This window comes from Herpailurus yagouaroundi, unplaced genomic scaffold, assembly GCF_014898765.1.
Source record: "Herpailurus yagouaroundi ecotype Mexico unplaced genomic scaffold, PumYag 202, whole genome shotgun sequence".
NCBI lineage: Eukaryota > Metazoa > Chordata > Mammalia > Carnivora > Felidae > Herpailurus > Herpailurus yagouaroundi.
The window spans coordinates 15,917,195-15,942,396 of record NW_024412433.1 but is presented as its reverse complement, the minus strand read 5'-3'; the positions used below and the strand labels follow the sequence as shown (position 1 = coordinate 15,942,396).

The following is a 25,202-nucleotide window of genomic DNA, read 5'->3' as shown; positions in this document are numbered from 1 at the left end:
ACAAAGAAAGCCGGGAGTGGATGAGAAAGGGGAGGTTGGTTGTTTTTTTTTTTTTTCTTCCAGGGGCGGGGGGGGGGGGCGGTTGAAATGGATGCACAGTAGGGGTTAATCCAAGCCAGTCTAGAGACTTCAGCACCTGGAACCTTCTCTTCCACATTAATTCACAAGCTGAGAAGTAATCGGCGACATTATTTTTTTAAGTGTGTTTAAATCCTATCTAGGTCAAGAAAGGAAAAGAGATACAGAAAGGAAAAGAGATACCCGCCTGAAAGGAACACACGGGAAGACTGACGACCAAATCCAAAGGTGGACGTAGAAAGTGCGTGAGTGACCTAACAAACGATCAAGCATCCAAGAGAACTTCCCAGAATTCCTGACTCAGGGACGATTTGAGGAGCTGTTATTTTGCTGGTGGATAAACAGGGAGAAATGGCCCTTCACCTCATCGGTGGTCCATGTGGAGGGGAGGGGGTCCTGTTTTGCTTTTTGTTGCCTCTACAACTTCTCCAAAGGTGCCAGCCAAGAATCTTTAACAAGTACCCCCCCCCCCAAAAAAAAGAATAAGAATAAAATAAAAGGAGGTAGGACGATCTGTGGCAAGAATATTCTGGGCTTTCTCCAAGAAAGGTTCTTTTCAGAACACTCCATCTAATTAAGACCCGCAGCCACTTCCCCACTGCGGCCCCTGCCCCGCAGTCCCCATTTGGGGGTTGCAGAGATGTAACGCTATTCCCCTCCCCCCGCCCCCAGGTCCTTCCCTCGGAAGCCGCCTTCTCCCAGCACGGGGTCATTAGAAGGAAAATAAGCTCCTGCCAGGTTGGTGCTAATCAAAATAGCACAAATAAACCCTGACACTCAACAACTCCCCGAGTGCCTGCCGCCCCGGGAGGAGAGTACAGATTGGTTATGAATCCGGCCAGCCGCGCGTGCTGCACACCCGCCCCGGAGTTCTCGCAAGTGCACGACATGGACCGTTGGGTGTTTACTTAAGATAAGAGCTGTGGCGCCGCCAGAGCAGCCGAGCTGCCTCCCAGGCGATGAGCAGCACGGCCCCAAAGACCCCCCAGAGCCTAAGGTCCCGATCTCGGCGCAATGTCAGGTGCGCGGCGCACCTGCAGCTAGGTTACGCTGAGACACCTTAACTCGGAGTGGAGTTCCTCCCCACGGCCTCGCCTGATCATCGGTCACCGCAAAGGCCTCCTTTGTAACAACAAAGCCAGAAAGAAAGGCTTATGCTTCCTTGTTCGTCACAGCCCCGCCAGTAAGTGGCCTGTAACAGCTATATGCACTTGATACATTTAAGGAAAAACCTGCCTGGGCCCTTTTTCTTCCCGCGCTACAGCAGCATCTCGTCTGGGGGAGCCGCAGAATCGTGACCAAAGTGTTTCAGCACCTCCCTCCCCAGGCTTCAAGTGCAGGACGCATCCTTGCTTGCTTAGAGACCCTGACGCTGACCCAGATTACCTCGGTGGCTTCTTGAACCCTCTGGTTTACGACCTGGAGGTGCGCGTGACGAGAATTGCTCTCAACAACATGAATCTCTCTCGCCGAGGGAAAAGATGAAGTGACACTTCCCTACCCCACCCCTGCAAACGATTTTTATTTGCAGTTGTCTCATGGCTTTTTAAAAACGCCGCGGTCACTGCCACTGGAGCATTTCAAAGAGGAACAGAGGAAAGCCCCCAGAAAATGTGTTGCTATTCAATTAGGAAAACTGATTAGTTGACTAATTAATCAGTTAACAGCTTTCTAAGAATAGTCTCCCATGATAAGAATTCCCCCCCTCAAGAGCTTAAAAGTCAGTCATAATTAAAATTAAGAACCAGAGCTCGCTCTCTCCGTGTTAGGTCCCCATGGCCCTAAAAGCAGGCAAGCTAGGTTCTGGTTTCCCGGGGACTGGGCTGCATGGAGCAAAGAAAGGTAATTTGCACACTGAAGGGGAACAGGAAAACGGTAGTTCTCGTGAAAGGAAAAGAGCCAAGTGACTTTTATTTACAATTGCCAAGAGAGAGGCCATTATTGACCATATGTGCCACAATGGCCCTCTTATCACGGGCTGGCCATCATGTCCTTTGGGAGCTGTTAATGAACTGGGTAATTGAGCTGCTGACATGTGTTACCAAAACAAAACAATAGGAAGAGGAGACAAATGAACATTTTATTTGCCAATCAGAGTAGGTTCGCCTTTTCACGGAGCTGCGGCTAAGTTACTGACTGAATACATAAAACAGTGCATTGAAAGCAAGCAGATGTAGACACAATAATAGTTAACTGACAGCTTCTGGCCCATCTGTGCTTAACATTTTGTTAAAGAAATTACTTGACTTGCTAAAGAGGCCAATCATACAGCTGCCCCGAGTGCTACATTATAAGAGATAAATCATTAGCTAAACTGTTTCATGCTTAAAATGACAATGCTTATTAACAGTTGCGTTGGGACATTTTTGCCGGCACAGCTTGACACAGTTATTACTTGCTAAAAATGGGACAACTCCTGGATTTTCAACAGAAGGGAGTTGGGGCAGGGGGAGGAATCAGAACACTGCAAACCCTTTGAAAGAACAATAGGCATTTTTAATCTCTCACGATTAAGTCTGCATTTCTAAGATGTTACAAATGGGGGAGGGGGGAGACCTGTGAAATGGACCACAAGATGATGTTCCATGTGGTAATTAGGTATCTTTCTTCCATATCTCTTTACTATGGTGGGGGGTGGGGGACACCATGTTGCAAAAGACTTGCTGTCTGAGAAGATTTGGCTAATGTTTTTGTTACTGCGTCTGAATTGAAACCACATTTTTTCCCCCAGGTCCAAGTGTGGTTCATCCACTGCCATGCAGGACGGCTTACCTCTGAAATCATGTCTTTGTAAACTGGTTACCCAGAGACAGAACATGGGTCCCTCAAAGCCCTTCTTGTGATGATTCCTTCAACATTCTGGGCAAAATTGAGTCAACAGTAGCAACAGTGATATATGAAAGGCTGCTATTCTGACTCACTGACTGCCTGGTATAGTCAACTCCTGCTTCCTTCCTCCTTCATGTACACGTTCTTTCATTTTTCCCAAAACCCTATTGGAGGAGTGTTGTCACCCCCATCTTATAGATGAGAGGGGGAAAAAAATGAGGTCTGGGGAGTAATGTAACCTACCTGATCCATGAGAACGCAGAGAGGTTATCCAAATATAAGATCGTATATATCAAATATAAGATCTAATTAGCATTGCCATTTGAGGAGGAAGATTGATGTGGGCTGGAAGAAAAACTGTAGCCAATATCATCACATTTTTTTTCTTCCTGGTCTACACTGCCAGGACTCCGATGTCACAGTCAACTCTGCAAATCAGTTGTGAAAACACGACTATAAAAGGTGAGTGGTATTCTCAGTGGTGGTTGGTGTGTGTGAAAATTATGTTATGCACAGTTACTAACAGAGATCGCTGGCTATGAAACAGAAACCCTAGCTATGTATACAGAGCTTTAAAATAAGACACCACCTGACTCGCGACACAGTGGACAAAGACAAAGAACCACCCTGCCTTCACCTTTATTTCCCACGACTGGATATTTTTGCCATTGTGCGCATCAGTCACTTTCACGTCGACAAATAAATCCAAAGCAGAATATATAAAAGAGATAACAAGTTGCACAAAGAGCCTTTCAGGGGGTAGAAAAACAAAAGAACGCTTTTGCCACCCTTATTGAGACAGGACTAGCAAAGACACACGCGACCCACGCTGTTTTACCGACAACTAAATTTTGTCAGGATTAGCATGGCGGGAGATATTCGGGGCGGGGGGGGGGGGATACCAAACACAAGAAAGGCAGATTTAAGAAGAAAGTTAAATACGACACCTTTTGTGCCAGAAACCTACATAAAGAGATAGACGCCTGACAGCCTGGACAGACCAGGGGAAAGCACTCCTGCAATTGCTGAACCGTCAGAAACCCTAGGCCAGTCCCTTCGTCTCAGAGCCGAAGCCCAGAGAGCAAGCAGGGTTGTCCAGAATCACACACATGCTCCAGGAAACAGCGGCTGATGTTGTCCTCGGCACCAAGGATGCAAAGATGAATGATGTGTGGACTTAAAGTCAGAAAGCAAAAGTCGCATCACCTGGCTCCCATCACAGTGCTCTCTCCACGGAGGCCAAGCCTGGGTACGCACAGAAGATAATCCAGCCGTGTCCTGCAGCAACAGGGGGATTAAACGGCCTCTCAAGGCTGAAACACCTAGATACATTATTTACCAAATAACGGAGCCATAGATTCTGTGAGCCTGTGATCTTTAATATAGAGATCAAATTCATACATAGATGCTTTCACTGACACCTCCCATATGGCATTTCAAGATTGTTTCTTCGCTTTTTGTCTCCTACGGGATTCCGTGAGGGTTTCAGAAAAGGGGCAGCACAGGAAGCTTGTTTTGAAAATCCAAATCTTACCTGGGCCAATTATGGCTTCTTGGAAGAGAGAAAGAGGTAATAACTGAACATAAGCGAAAGAGGAAACTTTTCCTGGAGGCAAGAGAGGAGGCTGAGCGTAATTCTCGCTGGCACAGGTCACCGTCAGAAATCAAGGTCACCGTCAGAAATCATTCACGGAATACCTACTGCGCAAGAAACTTCAGTCGAGGCTGGGAGGGAAGGGAAAACAAGGAAGAGACCGTGATTTCGCCCCTTCAGCCTGCAGAGGTATGAGGCTCAGGTCTGGGAAGTTGGCCAACCGGTCGAGATGACTAAGGAGAGGGTATGAACGATTTATCAACCTCCCCGCTTTTTGAAATGTTGTTTTCTTCTCTTTGCGTCTGAGCCACAGTCACCATTGAACTCAGAAGTGATTCCAGAGGTCTGGGCACACAAAGCTGGCCGTCTGGCAGAAGACCTCCAGCCCTGGAGACAGGCCAGTCGACTCCAAATGCCCAATGGGCCGCTTCCTCTCTGATATGGGGAAAGCTGCTTAACCCTTGAAACCGGTTCTTTCATGAGTAAGTGTGGCTCCATACACCTGCCTCAAAGGCGGATTTAAAGGAAAGGCAAGCGTTTGTAAAGCACAGAACAGTTCCCGACGAGCAATGTATCCTCAGCAAATATGGCCCCCCTCTGCCTCCCTTCACCACCATATTGTCCAAGCTCACCAGGCATAAAGGACTAGCGTGAGGAAAATGCTCTCTCTAGGTTAAGACTGAGGGAAAAGTGGCCACTGAAGCCTTGTAGAAATTTCCAAATTTGTGAAATAAGAGCCTCGTCCAATGTCTCATCTGCTACCTCTTCCAAAGATCCTGTCTATAATCAGCCAGTATACATGTATCCAATTAAAAAGGGTATTCAACTCTTGCTCCATATCTAATTCCCTTAGAAACCCAAAATGTTGGCCAGGGTACTCTACTCCTGCTGACCCAGGACACGTGTCTGTGCTGTGTGTCAATGTTTAAGGTAGCTCTGAAAGTAAATAAATTCTGTGCTCCCAAGTACCTCAGGGCCTGAACAAGAAGGCTGATGGATCAAAAATCAGGCAACTAGCCTAAAAGAAATTAAATATACTTGGCCTCCCCTCTATGCCAACATTCATTTTGGTTTCCATGGGAAAGAGCTTTGAATATGTTTGCTCGGAGGCAAATTCGCATCTGCTTTTATGTCTACTGATACACGTCTAAAAAACAAAATTGAAATATAGTTTTAAGCAATTCACTCTCTGATCGTGTTGATTAGTGTCCCCAGCCAGTGTGAACAGCTCAGGCACCCAGTCTCAGAAGAAGAAAAAAAAAAAAAAAAAAATACAAGGATGTCTTCGGTAGCCGGCTTCTATGTGAATTACTAGACAACTGCCTTGCCCCTCTACGTTGCCTTTTCAGGAATAATCTTTCAGAACTGAAGGGAAATTAATAAGGAAATGCCGGGTAGAAGGGAGCAATGGAGGGAGAGAAGAAAGAAGAGAAGAGGGTTAGCTGTCTATCCTAGCAAAGACGAGTAATAATGCAGTAAGTGATTTTAGAGTCAGTGGGTTGACCCCAGACACTCCTTTCCCAGAAGACTGATGACAAGTCCTTTTGAGTTGGGAAAGCCTGCTCTGAGGGACGAGAGTGGGAGAGTGAGGGTCTTAAAACATGTCCTGATCCTTGGCAGCTTTGAATAAATTACAGACCCTCTTGGATGGAAACCAAAGATAGTCCTACTCATGTTTTCCACTCACGCCAGCCAGTGATTTTAACTGGGAATCACCCCATCAGCATGTCAGGATAGTGCTAATATTTAATCCAATTCAAACTCAAGTCCTACTCTTCACTACCCAACAATAAGTTTATTCTTAAGAAGAGTTTCATGGACAAAATATATTTTCTATTTTTGGGGCACTTTTGTTTTCACTCGGTAAATGTACATTACAGTAAAAAATAAAATTTGGGCAGTGCAAAAAAAAAAAAAAAAAAATAACCCCAGAAACCAAAACAAACACAATTGATTTTAAATTAAGGAGTTAGATTCTATAAATGGACGTTTGGCTGGCTGGCTGGCTGGCTGGATGAATGGATGGACAGAGCAAGAGTTAGATATAGATTGACCAAACTTCTTTACTTGTTTCTTTCCAGTCTTTTGTTCTGTGTATATTATTAACGAAATGTAAGTTTTTAAAAACTCTTTCTTGATTAATTACACCTTAAAAAGGTAAATAAAACTCTTCCCTCCAGCAAGCATTCAAATGAATTTATCTTTGTCGTTTTGGTAATAACAACAAATTTGGTTGATAGTATTATTATGTGCAAATTTAACTTGAGTTCTGAAATTCTGTAGCACTACTCCTTCCTGTTTACTCATATACACCTGCAGATACATTTGAAGGTGCAAATATAAGCATGTGCCCATCTCTCTATATACGGACCAAGATAAATGACATGTACTCGCACTGCATTCACAGGACGCCAGCATATAATTCACTCCAACGAGCACAGAAGCTGTTCCCATACATCTCACTATAAATAAGCCAGTCTTGTTTAAAAGCTTCTCAAAGGCCTGAAGCATCCAAGGTGGTTGTCTTTACTGGCCATTCCTCCCAATCCTTATCCCCATTTCTAACTAGGCTATCACTAAGTAAGAGGGGGCCCCTAAAATGCTTCCTTCTCCCTGATAGAAGCCAGAGCAGGATCAGTATGTGCACAGAGCGGGACACCGGCTGGAGAAGAAAACCAGCAGAAGCACAGCAAGATGACATCCAGGTAAATAACAATGTAAATTACAGGGGGGGGGGGGGGGGCGGGGATATGAATACATCACTGTTTAAAATCTTTTTTACCACTACTTACTAGTGGTCATGCTTTACGTTAAACGTGCTGCTTAGCATTGGAACTTTAAAAGCTAGAAATCATTTTAAAGATCATCAGACTGTACTTTACCTTACAGATTCAAAACAAAACAAGACTGAGTTTCAAACAGATGAAATGATACTTCTATCATCACCTGGCCTGTTAGTGGCAGAGTTAAATCTCAAACTTACATCTTTGAATTCTAAATTTTGGTTCTTTCCTTTTTATCACAGTGTCAACGCATAATTTTCTGTGGCTCTGTGGCTGAATTGACTTCTATATTCTAGTCAGCTCTGGTAGCTACAGTCCCCCTCCCAGAACCACTGAATCTAAAGATGAATCAGGGGCGCCTGGCTGGCAATTCTTGATCTTGAGGTTGTGAGTTCAAGCCCCACGTTGAGTGTAGAGCTTATTTGAAACAAACAAACAAACAAACAAACAAACAAACAAACACTTTTAAATAAATATGAAAAAAATGAGATGGACTTTGGACTCAAATTGGGCCTTGGGGGGAAAAAAGTAAACATTTAGCCTCCCAACCATTCCATGTACATCTAACCATTACATGATGCTGTTTTTGTTCCTGACTTTTAACACTCTTTATTATATCTTTTTAACAATTCTGTGAGTTAGACAGTATTATCCTTTTTAAAAAAATAAAGTTGACACTCGGAGTGTTTAAAAGGATTTGCCCAAAGTCTCAACAAGCCAGCTAGGCATTAGCCAAATAAGTGTTGAGAAGATAATCATCAGGCCTTCTCTCTTAAAATGCATGCAAATAATTTCTATCATCTTAGTACCATTAGCAAATTTCTTTGCTCAAGTAACATATATATTCAAATATAGATGACTAATAACCATTTTTATAAGAAATAATGATTAGTGTATTTCTGAGTAAATCCGCTTTAAAATGTAGAAACCTATTAATTTTTTTTAATTTTTTAATGTTTATGCATTTTTGAAAGAGACAGAGAGAGCGTAAGCCAGGAAGGGGCAGAGAATGAGGGAGACACAGAATCCGAAGCAGGCTCCAGGCTCTGAGCTGTCAGCACAGAGCCAGACGCAGGGCTCAAACCCATGAACCGTGAGATCATGACCTGAGCCAAAGTCAGATGCTTAACCAGCTGAGCCACCCAGGCATCCTGAACACTAATAATTAACGCGAAGTTGAACACATATGCAAAAATCTGCTAAGGGTTCACTGTATGGAACTATTTTCACTGGACTGGAACAAACATACTTTTCCAGAATCCCATGAACTTGCCAAAAGGGACCAAGGACTCGTCCTATCTTGATTTTCCCACCCTAACTAACTGAACCTGGCGTGCCCTTTCTGCCCATCTTAACGTGATGTCCTCATAGGTCCCCAAACTTCCCAGGAACCCCCCACCCATCAATACCCCTCCTTTCTCTGGACTGCAAGAGCACTTCATACTTTCCATACATTCAGCACTTGTGCTTCTTAACTGAACTATTGACTAAACTTTGAGGTCAGCTCTTTTGCAACCATACATTTCTCTGACCACTTCCTTGAATTACTATAAATTTAGTTGTGCATCCCAATGGTGCTTTTTCATTTAATGGGTCAAACATTCAGAGGTCAGCAGAGCAACTAGTAAGTCCATACAGACAAATCTAATGAATGCAAACACCACCGAGAGCAGGTTTTGAGGGATCTTGGTTCTGTGCTTGCCAGATGAGTAGTTTTGCAAGCAAAAACTTAGAGGCCATTCTAAGAGCACTGGCTTTGTGTGTCAAAGTTCAATGGTTATTTTGACTGCCATGATGCTGAAGAATTTACAAAAGAGAAGCTGACTGATGGTGTCACGGCTCCGTCACAAAATAAGGAAAGAATATTGAAAGAAGCACAGGGACCCCATTCTACCTCAATCTTTCATAGAACTCCAGTTAATTTGGAAGGCATCCACAGGCCATAGGTAAAGAGACTTTCTCTTGGTTTTGGTTATTACCAATGAGAAAAAAAATACGGCAAAGTGCTCAGTAAACTGTAACGGTCGCATAACATGCATGTTTTTCTCATCACCATCACCGCCATATTGTCACTATTATTGTAGGAGATGATGCAGCACCAATTATACAAAATGTATTAGCCAATGTCAAATTAAAATGGCATTACGTTAAGGCTTTCACTTTCTCTGGAAAAGAAAAAGATGAGTGTATAAGAGGTTCTTCTTTGATCAGCTAAAGACACGTGCCCCTCTTTTTCCCAAACTTCTCAAATTTCTTTGAATACAGGAGGACACCAACAGCGTCTACGTGCTTCTTTCCCAGAGAAGATCTTTCCCTTTCACAATTTCTTCTTCAACTGTAGGCCTTATGGAAGATTAACCCTCAACTTCCAGGATCCTACTTATCTTTCAACAAAGACGTTCTTCTTCCCTTCCAAAAAGGTTTGAGTAAGTCCCACCCTGAAAATATAGAGCCAGAAGCAGATCGATGTTTTGTGGAGCCTGAAGTTTCTACAATTTGGTGTCTGGGAATGCTGCTTTTAAACAAAGAACAGGGGCACCTGGGTGGCTCAGTCGGTTAAGCGTCCAACTCTTGATTTCAGCTCAGGTCATGATCTCAGGGTTGTGAAACTGAGCCCTGTGTTGGGCTCCACATTGGGTGGGGAGCCTGCTTAAAATTCTCTCTCTCTCTCCCCACCCTCCCTCTGCCCCTCCCCCACTCGCTTGTGCGTGTGCACACTCTTTCTCAAAAATAAATAAATAACAAATACATAAATATTTTTAAATGACATAAAACTAGCTTAATTTGGCATGTTTTACAGAATTACATGACCATGGGACACACTGTTGAGGCCTTTGCAGGAATTTGAAAGGCATCCTTATCAGTGAAGGTTCTGAAGTTTGCTTTGTTGTAAACCCACTACCACTCATGAATTGCTGCTAAAGCCAGAAAGCCCCTAAATGCAATGCACAAGGGAAAGACGCTCGCTTTCTACATCCACACGTCCCTCCACGAAAGGTCTAAACATCCATCAACAGTGGCAATGACAACCCATCCTACCACAAGTAGCAGGGACAGACAAGTCAACCAGTAGTCATAATTATAAGCTACCTAGAATCTTTCACAGGCGCATGGCGTTTCTTGCCCAATTCTGAAATCAACTCTTGGACGTAGCCACTTCCACAGCCTGTGAGTAAAGCTTATCCTATAAACTATAACAGTGGAGACATGCCCTTCACAGACGTTCAGAGAACCTCATGATAAATATGGGAAGCCATTTTGCTTTGTCTTCTAACCTTCAGGAAGTATCCTGGAACCTGGAACATATCCTAGGTAGGGATCTCATGAGCCTGGTGACACCCTCGCGAAATCACTACCACGAGTGTGGTGCCTTCCACGTGCATGTTGCTTATACCCATTAGGGCCTCAAACGGAATGCAACTGAAATGTTTGGGGAAAGTCTACTTCAAGATGTTTTCTGCAATAAATACGTATGACTTTTATAATAATGGAAACAGTTCCAGTGTTGAGAAGTACCCTCAAAAAAGCCTGGGTCTTCTTATGAGAAGTTGCAAAGAATCCCAACAAGCAGGCTCTGAGCCGTCAGCGCAGAGCCCCACGCGGGGCTCAAACCCACGAACCATGAGCAGAAGTCGGACGCTTAACCAACTGAGCCACCCAGGCTCCCCTGCATTTCTTCTTTACTTGCATCTGAAGATGTGGCTTTATTCTCATCTGAGATTTCTTAAATCCTGAATAGGGTATAGGATGTCACATAGCTTTACCCCAAATGACTCACTGGGGACTAGATTCCTTTACATTTCCTTGCACTTGTAAATACATCAGACACTACTTTCCGCTTATCTCAGAGCAGTTCTACCGCATCATGTGAGAAAGATTTATTACATATGAAATTTTGAGCCGACCTTGCTAAGACTCCACAAAATTAAAAATGTACATTTGCACTTATGGACCATCTACCCTATTACTTCAATGGTCTTCTAGAAGTGTTCCATTTGGATAGCCAATTTGGGGTGAGTGAGGAAGACTGTCAACCCCCCTCGCCACCCCCCCCACCCCTCCCACTGTCACATGCTTTGCTGCATAACCAGAAGATGCCAACAGAAAGAACCCTAAGCATGAGAATCACCACAAACAAAGATGTGGCGCTAGGAAATAACATAATTTCTTCCAAATTAAAGACGTGAAGGTCTACACCAGGGAGCAGCCAAACACAAACCACTGTCGATATCTGCATGTCCTGTGATCCAAGCATGGTTCTTACACTCTTAAATGGTTGGGGGGAAAATCCAAAGGAAGTAGAACATCAAGAGCAACTGGGTGGCTCAGTCCGTTAAGTGTCTGACTTCAGCTCAGGTCATGATCTTGCAGTTCGTGAGTTCGAATCCCGCATCAGACTCTGTGCTGACAGCTCAGAGCCTGGAGCCTGCTTCGGATTCTGTGTCTCCCTCTCTCTCTCTCTGCCCCTCCCCTGCTTGCTCTCTCTCTCTCAAAAATAAATAAAAACATTTAAAAATTGTTAAGAATAACATCAGCACAGAAAGACTAAAGGAAATCTTCGCGTCTATAAATACAGATTATTAGGACATAGCCACACGCTTATGTATTTTTTGTGATCACGGGCTACAAAGGCAAGCTGACAGAGACCAATGGTCTGCAAAACCAAAAATACTCACTCTATAGCCCTTTGCAGAAAAAAAAAAATGGCCTGGCCTATACAACGACCAACATTTTATGGGGACTCAATTTGCACCAAGTACCATGTCAAGCACCTTTACTTGCTTTCATTCATCTAAAGCAAATGAACACTATGATCATCCCTTGTTTTGCAGATGAAATGCTGAGGCACAGAAACAGTCAGGTAGCTAGTATGGCCGCCCCCCCCCCCCCCCCCCCCCGCCTGATGTAATGTATACGGAGATTCATGTTTATTGATTCTGGGCCAAGCTTCATCCCCAAAGCCCATCATCACTACCACCATCCGAGGGCACGCAAAATACAGAGCCAAAACTCTCACTTTTCCCTAGCATGTCTCAAGTCCCAATATCCTCCTGTGGTGTGTAGGAGGGGATGCCTGGCCCCATCTCCTGCTGCTGTCATTCCCTCATGTCCAGGCATGAATGAAGCCAGAATTGTGGGGGACTTTTTCCCACAAGAATCCAGGTCCCTGTGTTGTTACTCAACTTCATACAGCCGGTGCCACATGTAATTCACGGGCTAATTACGCCCAAGAACCACGCTATTGCTCAGCTCACAAGAAGAGAGAGAATGAGGAAACTCTTCTGATTGGACAACAGTTTCCCAGGGGATGTGAGTCTTGCTGTTGTGGTTACTTAAGTTTCATGTTGACGTTTGCTTTGAGTTCGGACTCTTGGATTATCTTGGATATCTTGGATTATCTTGGATATCTTGGATACCTTGGATTATCTTGGATATCTTCAGACTCTTGGATATCTTGGATCTCTATGTTATACACTCGATGACCTCTGCCATGAACCGCTGGTTACACCCACAGAAACGGTAGAAACGCAGTTGTCCCCTCACTCCCTAATCCTATGCCCCTGATGCCCCATACACCACTCTCACCCTGTTTATCCAAATTGCCACCACCGGGGCAGCAAATTTACCAATCCGCTAAACAAGGAAGCTAGAAGCAGCACAGAAGAGAGACATATTCTATTCCCAGGATCCTGTTCTCAACCCAGATGGTCTGTTGGGCACGTTGCCTAAACTGTATCGCTCTCACATTCCCCATTTGTAAAGGAGTAATAACAAGCCACAGGTGATTATGAGGAACCAATTTACAGGGGTATGAATAGTCTCTGAAAAATGCAGAGTACTAGAGAAAGGCAAACTAAAGGTAAGCCACGGTGTTGAAGTATAAAATGTATATCCTGGTTTGACATTAGTGTGCTAACTTTCTCGAACACTGAAGACACGTTGGGGTGTGATTCAAGGATTCAACACTTCATGCTAAGACTCCGGATGTCGATACCAATCAATCTAGATGGTGCACCACCAGAAACGGCAATAAAACAAGTTGTCAAAGATAAGTACGTTGAGACACATGCTCTCTTTCCCAGGGAGGAAAAAAAAAAGGTCAAAGTTTTTAATAACTTTGTCACAACACTTTTCTCTAATTTTACATTCATTTATTCACAAGACAGTTGGACTCCCAATCCCAGTATGTGTTCGGTAGATACATTCTTTGCCAGGGAATGGGAGGGGGTGGCCGTCACAGTCTTGTCCCACCCTTACATTTAGATTGGGTTTGTTGGATCCAAGTATGCTGGCCTGTTCTGACATGCTTCCTCCTACAATAAGAACCATCGATGCTTTAAACATACAAGGTTACCCTGGAGGTCTGAAATTCAAGGACTCTTCCGTGTCCAGAAAGACCTTTGGAAATCTAGGTTTCCCAGAGTCTCTGGGTATTATTTTACCACAAAGGCACCTCTGAGACCCACCTCTGGGTCTGCCCCTCCACTGATGGAGACATCAATGCCATGATTACTTAGGATGCAAGAGAGTATCGTGGCTGGCTGAGAACGCCCAAAGATCTCTTCGAGATCTTCTTTTCATAGTATCTTCCTATCGCTCTAGGGCATGAGGATATCAAACACCTCAGTTAATGTCAAAACGCACGTATCACAGAGTGTCCTATGCTTAAGGCTTACAATTAAACGTTCTATTCTCAATTCGGTTGAGCACGTTGCGATATCTATAGAAATGGAGATTTTGCCTGGTTCAATAGCCAAACACATTTACAGATTTCACTGGAGAAAGAGGGAATGTATATAGTCTTCAAAACCGTGAGCCATGGGATCTGATTTTAATACTGAGAATGAGTCAGGCGTATGGTAGGAAATGCCTGCCCTGCCTAAATGTGGTCAAAGTCTCAAGGAGATGGAGAAAGGGGTGTCCTTCTTGCTGGAGCGTCCTCACTGGGTGATAAAATCTTAGCATCACTATTACATGGGAATATTGTGCAAATCATCTACCAACATCTGCATCAGAATCACCCGAGGTGTTTGAGGAAAATGATGATATCTAAGCCCGACCCCTGTTCTGCAAAATCCAAATCACCTGAAAGTGATCCTAGAAATAGTCTTTTAAGCAAGGAACCCAGAAATTAAGTGTAATAATGACAACATTTGTCTGGCGTTTACCGCGTCAGTCAATGTTCTGAGCACCTTACATACACTAACTCAGGTTCTCTTATGTGTGACTGGTAGATTCCGGAAGTTGGCGTACCACTGGGCTAGGTTTTCACCTAACGCGTGGAGAGTCAAATCCTGGATCATTTTTCTGCCACTATGGCCCTCAAAAGGCTACTTGATCTCCTCCAACCCCAAGGAGCTCATGCGTAAAACAAGGGTGATCATTCCTAATTTGCATGGTGTTGTGATGATGGCCTTTCTTTTCTTTTTTTCCTTTTCTTGGGGGGCGGGGGGGAGGATAGCATATCAGCTACACATTAAGCTCAAAAGAGATGTGCTCCAAAACTCCTCCGTGAACTGACAGAGGCACACCCTTCCTACCACGAGAGCTCAGGTGCATTTGAGAAAACGTCCCTAACTGGGCAGTGATGATATATATGCCCAGTCATATGCCTTACCCACAGTTCAAGAGCCTCCTTGAAGATGAGCTATCACCTCCCTATGGCTTGTGCCAGGTCCTGTCATTGGAAGCATCAGAGCCCACGGACTCTTTCCTTCCTTCTGGGATTGGGGCGTATCAGAACCAATCACATTCCAAGGGGGCAAACTGGCCCGACAGGCACATCCTCTTGAGTGTTTTCACAGTTCCCATGAGGGACTCTTTCTGCGCACAGAAAACCATTCTTCCCTCCAACCAGCCACAAGGACTGTGCTCACCATCCCTGGAAGATTCCCTGATCCGCGCCACCCCTCCCTCTCAGCCTGCTCCCCCCTCTCCTCCCCCATCCCTCCTTGATCCCTGGGCTCACACCGAGGAAGGCACTTCCTGATCCCTCCCGCTCCCTCTCTCCACTCCCACTGAGACAATCCCCCAGGCACAAAGACCCCCTAACCTCCTCCAGGCTCAGCCCGGGAGACTCGGAAACTGCTCTTTGATTTCTCTACTGCAAGGAATTAACTTTTCTTCCCTAGTAGCCTGGAAGTCTCAATTTCTCATAAATACAAAAACAAAATACTGTATCTAACAGCGATGTTGAAACGGACAGTCTTTCACATTTCCTTTTCCTGAAACTCAGGACGTGAGTGCCAATACGGTACTTTTAATGCGATGCTCCCAGGACACGACTTGTGTTGGGGAAAGTAACCTGACTCCATCCCAGAAAGCCAGCATTGAATTTGATGAACTGGCTCTCCATTTTGAAATTTTACACTGTCCCTAGACCGACTCTCCCTCAAAGCACAGATGCGGCCACCCGACCCTAAACCCTAAAGCTCAATCTGCAGCACGGAAGTGACTCCTGGAGCTGTGAGATAACTTCGGTTTAATAAGGCAAGTTGGAGACAGTGAAATACAACTAGTAATAGTTACAACATGTTGTATAACCCGCTAGTAAAATCTGGAAAATATTCACAGAATGAGCACACAACAGGGGCAACAGTCCACAGGCCATTTTTTTTGGTGAGGAAAAACAGTACTAAATGGGGGGCGGGGTGGGGGAGAGCAGGTTCCACATAGATATACGCTTTAAACTGTCTACACTTCGTTTAAATGTCTCCGGGTGCCTTCTCCCAACAGGGACCCAATCAATATTTCTTCAGTAAATGGCTCCGCATGTTCAGACCTTCAGAATTTCTAACTCTTCACCCTCTTTGTCTGCCTATTGGAATTTTGCACATCATCGTAATTCAAGATGGATTTTGTTTTCCTTCGCTTTTAACTCATGCAGCCAAACATAAAGGGCCAATTAATACTACACTTTCATGTTTTGGGCACTCGTACAAGCCTAGGACAATTATTTTTCTGCCCCAACAGCTACCAGAGAAGTTAAAACCTGCATCACCAGTGAACTTTGAAATAATTCTTTGAGGCTTTATCACGCTCGTTCCGGAGACTCCTGTTGCCCGTGATCTCCACGAAGCAACTCACTGCCTATTTTCCAGACATTGTTGCAAAGTCACTCGTGATTCTGTGTAGGAAAGGTCACCAAATGAACTACCTGCTCATTGGTCTGTTTAGAAGGCCCAGGGGCATGCATGCCCGTGGCCACCGATCCCAAAGTCCCACTGGGATATTTTTCCAGGAAACAATGAGGAGTCCTGGGGACTCTGGGGCCCTTGGCATCTGAGAGCCGCGCGGAGCCCAGGGCCTCCGGGGCTGGAAGGCTCCCGGCCGGCGTGCAGGGACCTTGCGCTTTGGGGCTTTGGGGCCCGCGGGGGTCGCCTGCGCCGCCTGGCCCTGGTGGCGACCCCCTCGAGGCGTTCCCACACCGGAGGGCTGTGGGAACCCAGGCGGGGACAGAACCGCAGACCCTTCTGGGGGAAAGGGGAGAAAAAAAAGGACCGCTTCAAGGAAGAGGAATATTCGAGAGACGTCCTTCCATCCTAAAACCCACTTGGTTTTCTGGAACGCTCTGGGGCACATTTGTATTTTATGTTAAATCAAATGAGGACTAATTCACATCGTCACCATCCTTTTATTGTTTGTTTGTTTTTGGAGGAAGAGGGGTGGAAGGAACAGTGTATTTATGTGCCCCTATCTATAATTTTAGAAGAGATGCTCATGCATCTAAGCCTCTAGTATTTCATCCACAGAGTGGGAGTATGTCCCTCACGGCATTGTTTTGACGATTAAACTACGTATGTGAAGATTTATTTTCCTACACCTATTATTAGTATTATTACTCCATATGAATTATGAGTGAGAACAATTTTTATTCCATTAGTAAATAACCTTTAATAAACCTTATAGGGTAATTTTTTAAGAACTGAATATTTTGCCACAAATTTATTTAAATACAAAGCTTATATTCAGAGCCTGAAGGATGGCCCTCCCCCCCTCCTTTTCATTGACCTAGAGATAAACTTTGACCCCTTGTTTGATAACCACATTTTTCTGAAGATGCCTTGTTCCTTTCAAGAACAGCAGCTTGGCCCCAGAATCTGGAAACTGACATGCTTCAGTATACCTCTTTCCTCCCTTTTTGGCTTGACAGCAAGAACCTTTAGCCTTTAGGCTTGATTCCTAAACTTTGTGTATTGTTTGCAGTGAGAGAATATTCGGGGGCAGATGGAGAATTTGCCTCATTCTAAATTTCATTGGGTTGCTGACTATATCTTTCTAAAGTGTGAATCTGAAATTCGGTTCTTAAAAAAAAAAAAGTATCTTACTGGCAATGCTGAGATTTTTTTTTCTTTTCTTTTCTTTTCCCTAAGTCTTATTCTCTTGGGTCAAATCATGGCACTGATTTAACACACACTATAAAAATCTCAACCCCTGAGGCATAAGTGAGCTGCTAAGCTGACCTCGACAAAACAACTGGAATGAGGAAACTTTTTCCCGCAGATTGGAAGTCCCATGGCTTCCTCAAAAGAAAAAAAAAAAAAAAATTTAAATGTAAAATTTTCCTAAACCAAATGTATTCTATATTTTACCTTATCTACAGCAGCTGAGAACCACTTTCCAAGAATGATTTGTTGGAAAGCAAAAACCTGCTCTTACTGCTTCTAAACGAACACACACATACTTGTAAGCAACCAACACAATTCATCCAACAAAACATCATTGTTGAATAAACCCATTCCCCACTTCCGGCTGCATTCTGAAGTGCAAATTCCTAATGTCTGGAATCCTATTACATTAAAGACAGGAATCACATTGCTTCTGCCGGTTTTATCTTAGATCAAAAGGTAAAACCAAAAGATTGTACAAAGCAAAGAAGAACTTTGCAGGTAATACATGATATATCGAATATAAAGACTAGGCATGGCATTCTACCAATCAACATCTATTAAGAACATCAAAATAAAAGGGATTTATAACTCCGAGTCCAAACAGAGAAATGACACTGGGAAATAACACTGTGTTTAGAGAAAGAAAATGCAAGTGCCCATATTGTTTAAATAGTTCCAAACCAGAGCTGGTGCCACAGAATTCAACACTTTTGCCTTTTTCCTTTTTGTTTTAATGGGGGGGGGGGGGGGGGCGGGGAGAAAGACAGGGGAATCTCATAGCTTGTGCCTTCGAATCAGAAGTTTATCAGTGGCCTTGGATCAGTCACTTAACTTCTCTGAGCCTTGCTTTCTTCATCTCTGCGGTGGGCAACAAAATGCCTTTTTACAGCCCATCACCACACTGAAATGGCTAATAAAAACTATAGGTAAGGGTGCCTGGGTGGCTCAGTCGGTTAAGCGTCCGACTTCGGCTCAGGTCACGATCTCACGGTCCATGAGTTTGAGCCCCGCATGGGGCTCTGTGCCGACAGCTCAGAACCTGGAGCCTGTTTCGGATTCTGTGTCTTCCTGTCTCTCTCTGCCCCTCCCCCACTCACGCTTTGTCTCTGTCTCTCAAAAATAAATAAATGTTCAAAAAAATTTTGTTTTTAAACACTACATGTAAAGGAACTATAGCCAAATGACACATTATAATTATCATGGCTGGATTGTGACAGTTTTACTGAGCTAGATTTCTATTTTTTTTCTTTAACTCAGAAATGCAATAACTACTTTTCATTTACGGGTGGCTATATTTCAACACTATATGGTCTTAGCTGAGGAACAAAACTAGAAGTATTTCTGGCAACGTAAAATTTAAGAGTAATGCTTAGAATCACTGAAGAATCACCTAGACTTTGCATAAATCACGGAAATTAACTGAAGTAGCCACAAACGTGGAGCACCGAATCCTTCAGTGCAGCACAGTCTCAAGGCGAAATTCCTGAAACTACTTAACTGATTAACCTTGGATATTCATTTCAACGTACGGTTTTTACAGAGTAACCTGAATTCAGCGGACTTATCTGGTCCAAAGTTTCCAAAATCAGGCCGACACACCAAAATATTCTGGCAGACCTGGAGTGCCCATGACAAGCTGCCAAGTTGCCCAGGATGATCGGTTTTAGCAACCTCCCTAGAAAATCCAGGAGTTTGACAGCCATCTCTGCCAATCTGAGAGCCACATGTTGGATCCTTGATTACGTTTGAGATTCACGTGTTGAATCATTGGTTAAGTGTTCACTGTGAATTCTGCTCTACATGTTAGAAAGTGGGGAGGAAAAAAAAACCATGTTAAATACCTGGCATATGTGTCAATTTCTATAAAACATTAGGACAGGGGCGCCTGGGTGGCGCAGTCGGTTAAGCGTCCGACTTCAGCCAGGTCACGATCTCGCGGTCCGTGAGTTCGAGCCCCGCGTCGGGCTCTGGGCTGATGGCTCAGAGCCTGGAGCCTGTTTCCGATTCTGTGTCTCCCTCTCTCTCTGCCCCTCCCCCGTTCATGCTCTGTCTCTCTCTGTCCCAAAAATAAATAAATGTTGAAAAAAAAAAATTTAAAAAAATAAAAAATAAAAAAAATAAAAAAACATTAGGACAGAGCATTCAAAGTTCACTGGAATTTGGCAAAGAAATTCTAGACTCAGAGGAAAGGATACCAAGATTATAACCTCTCTCATTATTCCTTTCTGAAGCAGAGCAGGGGTGGTTTTCTTTCTTCACTCAAAACAAGAAAGAAAAAAAGGGGGTGCCTGGGTGGCTCAGTCGGTTAAGTGGCCGACTTTGGCTCAGGTCATGATCTCACAACCGTGGGTTCGAGCCCCGCATCGGGCTCTGTGCTGACAGCTCAGAGCCTGGAGCCTGCCTGGGATTCTGTGTCTCCCTCTCTCTCTCTGCCCCTCCCCTGCTCACACACTCTCTCTCTCTGTCTCTCAAAAAATGAATAAACGTTAAAAAAAAAGAAGAAAAAAAAAAGCAAAGCCTCCTGCCGTCTACTCCCCTCCCTGAGTTTCTAATATCTTAGCATTTAACTCATGGGCTAGACCATTGACCTGGAAACCCTATAATATTGCACATTTACAAATGTTTTTGAAAGGACCCAAAGACTTCAAACCATATACATTTAATAAATGATAAAAAAAAAAAAAAAAGCCACGGGTAGATTGACCTGGTCTTCATGAACATACATCAAATACCTTCCTTGTTCTCCGAGATCGATTTTAAATGTTGCATGACAAATGCAGGCAGCAGGTGAAACGCATGGTGATTCAAAGTTCATCTCTGGGGTAGACATGACTTTCCTCAACCTCTCTGACTTACAGCCAAACATTTCACTAAAATCAAGCACTTACACAGAGGAAGAATTGGTAATAGAACGACATCCCCCATTTGGTAGATAACGTTATTAAATTTACATGGAATAGAAACCGATTCATTTTATTATCACCCTCTGATTGCTAAAATGTTTAAAGACCAAAACAAAATAGCTTTCAATAAATGAAATCTTCCCAGCAGAAATCGTTAGTAGATACAGACAAATGTATATGGAAAAGCAACAAAATGGATACAAACAATTTTGAAAAGGAAGAAAAGGTTGAAGGAATCACATTAGTGGATCTTAAGAATTACGACAAAACTATAGTGGTCAAGACATTGTGGGATTAGGAAAAGGAAAGGCACATAAATCAATGGAACAGAATAAAGTACAGAAAGAGACCTATACAAATATGGCCAGTTGATTTTGACAACAAAGCAAATGCAATTTGGTGAAGAAAGGGCAGTCTTTTCAACAAACGGTGTGGCAACAATTGGACAAATGAAAAAAATAAACAAACAAACCTTGCCCTACACATAAAACCACAAGCAAGAATTGACTAAAAATGGATTACAGACCTAAATGTAAAATCTGTATTTAATACGAGAAAATCTTCATGACCAGAGGCTAGGCAAAAAGTTCTTAGATGTGACGCTAAAAAGCACAACCATAAAATTAAAAATTGACAAACTGAACTACATTGAAAGCAAAACTTTTGTGCTGCAAAAGACACTTGGAAGAATTCGAAACAAACAAACAAACAAACAAAAACCAAGCTAGAGACAGAGAGAAAACATTAGCAAATCATATATTTGACAAAGGACTTGTATCCAGAATATAAAAAGAACTCTCAGAACTTAACAATGAGAAAACAAAATAGCAATTTAGAAATGAGCAAAAGAGTTGAATAGACACTCACCAGAGAGGACATATGGGTGGCAAAAAAAAGCGTATGAAAAGATGTTCTATATCATTAGCCATTAGGAAAATGTGAATTAAAACCATGATTAGGTTTCACTGCACATCTGTTAGAATAGCTAAAATTTAAAAAAGAAAAAAATACTGATAATACAAAGGCCTGGCACAGATATAGAGCACCTAGAATGTTCATGTGTTGTGGGGCGCCTGGGTGGCTCAGTCGGTTGAGCATCCGACTTCGGCTCAGGTCATGATCTCATGGTTGGTGAATTCGAGCCCCGTGTCGGGACTGTGCTGACAGCTCAGCGCCTGGAGCCTGCTTCGGATTCTGTGTCTCCCTCTCTCTCTGTTCCTCCCCCGCTCACACTCTGTCTCTCTCTCTCTCTCTGTCTCTCTCTCTCTCTCAAAAATAAAGATTAAAAATTAAAAAAAAAAAAAAAAGAATGTTCACGTGTTGCTGGCAGACCGATATAGCTACTGTGGAAAACAGTTGGGCACTTTCTTACAAAGTTAGAAAGTTAAACATACACTTAACATGTGACCTGACAATTCCACAACCTGGGGTAAAGATAAATGAAACTTGTGTTCACACGATATCTTTACACAAATGTTTATAGCAATTCTATTCACAATGAACAAAAACTGGAAGTAACTGAAATGTTCAACAGGTGAATGGATAAACAAACTATGACACATCCATTCAATTGAATATTATTCAGCAATAAAAAGGAATAAAATGTTGACACATGCAATGACTTGAGGGAATCTCAAAATAATTATACTAAGTGAAAAAAGCCAATCTTAAAAAGCTACATATTATATGGTTCGATTTATAGGCTATTCTTTTTTATTTTTTTTAATTTGAGAGAGACAGCAGGTGCACATATAAGCAGGAGGAGCAGTGGAGGGAGAGGGAAAGGGAGGGAGAGAAAATCCCAAGCAGGCTCCTCATTCAGTGCAGAGCCCAATGCAGGGCTTGATCCTACAATCCTGGCATCATGACGTGAGCCAAAATCAGGAGTCCAATGTTCAACTGACTGTGTCACCCAGGCAGCCCAATTTATAGGATATTATTTTTTTTAACGTTTATTTATTTTTGAGAGAGAGAGAGAGACAGAGCATGAGCGGGGGAGGGGCAGAGAGAGAGGGAGACACAGAATCGGAAGCAGGCTCCAGGCTCCGAGCCATCAGCCCAGAGCCCGACGTGGGGCTCGAACTCACGGACCGTGAGATCGTGACCTGAGCTGAAGTCGGATGCTTAACCGACCGAGCCACCCAGGCGCCCCTAGGATATTCTTAAAAGAACAAAACGACACTGATGGACAACAGATGAGTGGTTTCCAGGAGTTAGGGGTGGGAGGAGTGTATGATTTGAATGGGACAGCAGAGAGTTTTGGGGTGACAGAACTATTCCCTGTCCTGATTGTGAGGCAGTTACATGAATTTATATATGTGTTAAAATTCCAAAAAAGAACAAGCACACATGTTCATAGCTGCACCATCCATAAGACTCAAAAGGTGGAAACAGTCCAAATGTCCACCAATGGAAGAATGGGTAAACAAATTGTGGTATGTGCACACAATGGAGTATTATTCAGCCATAAAGAAGAATGAGGTACTGATATATACTACAACATGGACAAACCTTTAAAACATTATGCTAAATGAAAAAAGCCAACCACACATCATATATCCTATGATTCCATTTATATAAAATATCCTATGATTCCACTTATATAAAATAAAAACTATCCCAGAAGAGTTAAGGACATTGAGACAGAACACAGATTAGTGGTTACTAGGGATTAGGGAGCATTTCCTTAAAGGTGCAGGCTTTCCTTTTGGGGTGATGGAAATGTTTTAGACGTAGACAGATCTGCTGGTTGCACTACATCACGGACGTACTAAACGCCACCGAATTGTTCCGTGTTTTTTTTTTGAAATTCACAAATACAAGAAATCCAAGAAAGTCTATTTGGGACAATTTTGTAACAATAAATTTAAAGTAAAAAAAAAGAGAAAATTATAAAAATGCAATGAGTTGATAACTCCAGGCTCCAATTACCTCCTTGAACAGAGCATAAAAGTAAAGATGTTACATTCTAGAAGACTTCCCGTTTGTGTCCTTTAGGCTCCGGTCTTCCTGAAACTGCTCCTGCAAGACGGTCACTCACAGGACGAGAATGTTTTGTCCAATTAAAAAAAAAAAAGCCTCAGCTGTCTGAAATTCATTTTCTTTTCAAACACTTCCTTAATGACCATGTTAAACTGACCTACCTATGGGGACAACATAGATGGACCTTGAAGACATTATCCTGAGTGAACTAAGTCAGACAAAGACAAATACTTGATGATCTCACTTTTACCTTGGATCTAAAAAAGTCAAATTCATAGAAACAGAGACCAAATGGTGGTTCCTAGGGGCTGGAGGATGAGGGAAGGGACGAGAAATAGTGACTACGAGACGTGACGCAGGTGTTAGCACAGCTACGGTGGTAATCATTTTGCAATACATAAATGTGTATCAAACCATCATGGTAGATACTTAAAACTCACACAGTGTTATCTGTCAATTATATCTTAATAAAGCTGGGGTGGGGGGGAAGCAACCCACTTAGCCTTTGGAAAATGTGGCTGTGTTTAGAGCATACTGCCTGTTAATTTTTAACAGAAGAGAGATGAAAAGGGGGAAGTTTATTTTGCTTTTTTTTTTTTAATATATATTTATTTTTGAGAGTGAGAGAGACAGAGCATGAGCAGGGGAGGGGAAGAGAGAGAGGGAGACACAGAATCTAAAGCACATTCCAGGCTCTGAGCGGTCGGCACACAGCCCGATGCGAGACTCGAGCTCACTGACAGCAAGATCATGACCGGAGCTGAAGTTGGACGCTTAACCGATTGAGCCACCCAGACGCCCCTTGTTTTGCCTTTTAAGACTGAGGAATTCTGGTGACAGGACCCCTTTTTGTGTTCAGCTGCTTGCCAATTCCCACCTACACTGTGTTTTGGCCGCTCCGTGTCTTTGCCCATGCTGTTCCTTCTGCCTTTAATACCTTTCCTCTTCAGTGCTTTTTGCTCTGGCCAACTCCTAGTCATCTTCTAAAACTCAGCTCTGAGATCTTGTCCAGGAAGCATCCCTGAGGCTGGGGATGGCCAAACAATTTCCCCCTGCATTCCCACAGTGCCCTGGGCTTTACAAGCCCTTCAACGAGTGATTGGCAGTGATCTGCTCACGTGACCATCTTTCCCCCAGGCGATAGGCTTCTCAAGAGGAGAGGGCATATTTTGCTCATCATTATTCTTTCCAGTAACTACTGTAGAGTAGACATTCAATAAGTGTGGTTGGTTTGTGTGGATTGTTGTATGTTTCTCATAAAACAATCTGAATTGGTGTCTGAATAAGTTCTAGTCTCTCCTCATTCACACAGGTTGTTACTCTTGCTTTGTGATCAATTCTGATTCTCCAGGTTCTATATTTTCCCAGTGGTTCTAAGTTAGTTTCGTGTGGACTTCTAATATCTGGAACAAGGTTTTTCTGCTCTTTAAGAATACCAGAAGTTGGGACATTTGGCAAGCCAGACTTCAAACAATTCCAGAACAGGATGATGGTTTTGACTTCTTTAGCTCACGTACACATGCGTAGAATCTGACAGCACAGCTAGAATTCTCAGTTAATGCCTGTGAATGAATCAAACTCAACCAACAAATCAGGAAAGTAAGCCATCTCCTATCTCCTGCCATCACCTGGCTCCCCGTGC

The 25,202-nt window shown here is 43.3% G+C and overlaps 1 protein-coding gene and 1 long non-coding RNA gene across 5 annotated transcripts in view; one reads left to right on the top strand and one right to left on the bottom strand.

Annotated features, from left to right (window-relative positions):
• PAX3 (paired box 3) overlaps positions 1–25,202 on the bottom strand; it is a 98,360-nt gene that overhangs the window by 40,233 nt on the left and 32,925 nt on the right. The window lies entirely within an intron of this gene.
• On the top strand, positions 927–13,351 carry LOC121014509 (uncharacterized). Of its 3 annotated transcripts, none has more exons than XR_005783252.1 (4): positions 927–1,261; positions 3,314–3,369; positions 7,122–7,206; positions 12,117–13,351. It is a non-coding gene; the product is annotated as an uncharacterized LOC121014509 (long non-coding RNA). The 3 variants fall into 3 exon arrangements; XR_005783250.1 differs by having other exon boundaries at positions 927–2,676; XR_005783251.1 differs by lacking the exon at positions 927–1,261 and having other exon boundaries at positions 2,823–4,690; positions 12,117–13,350.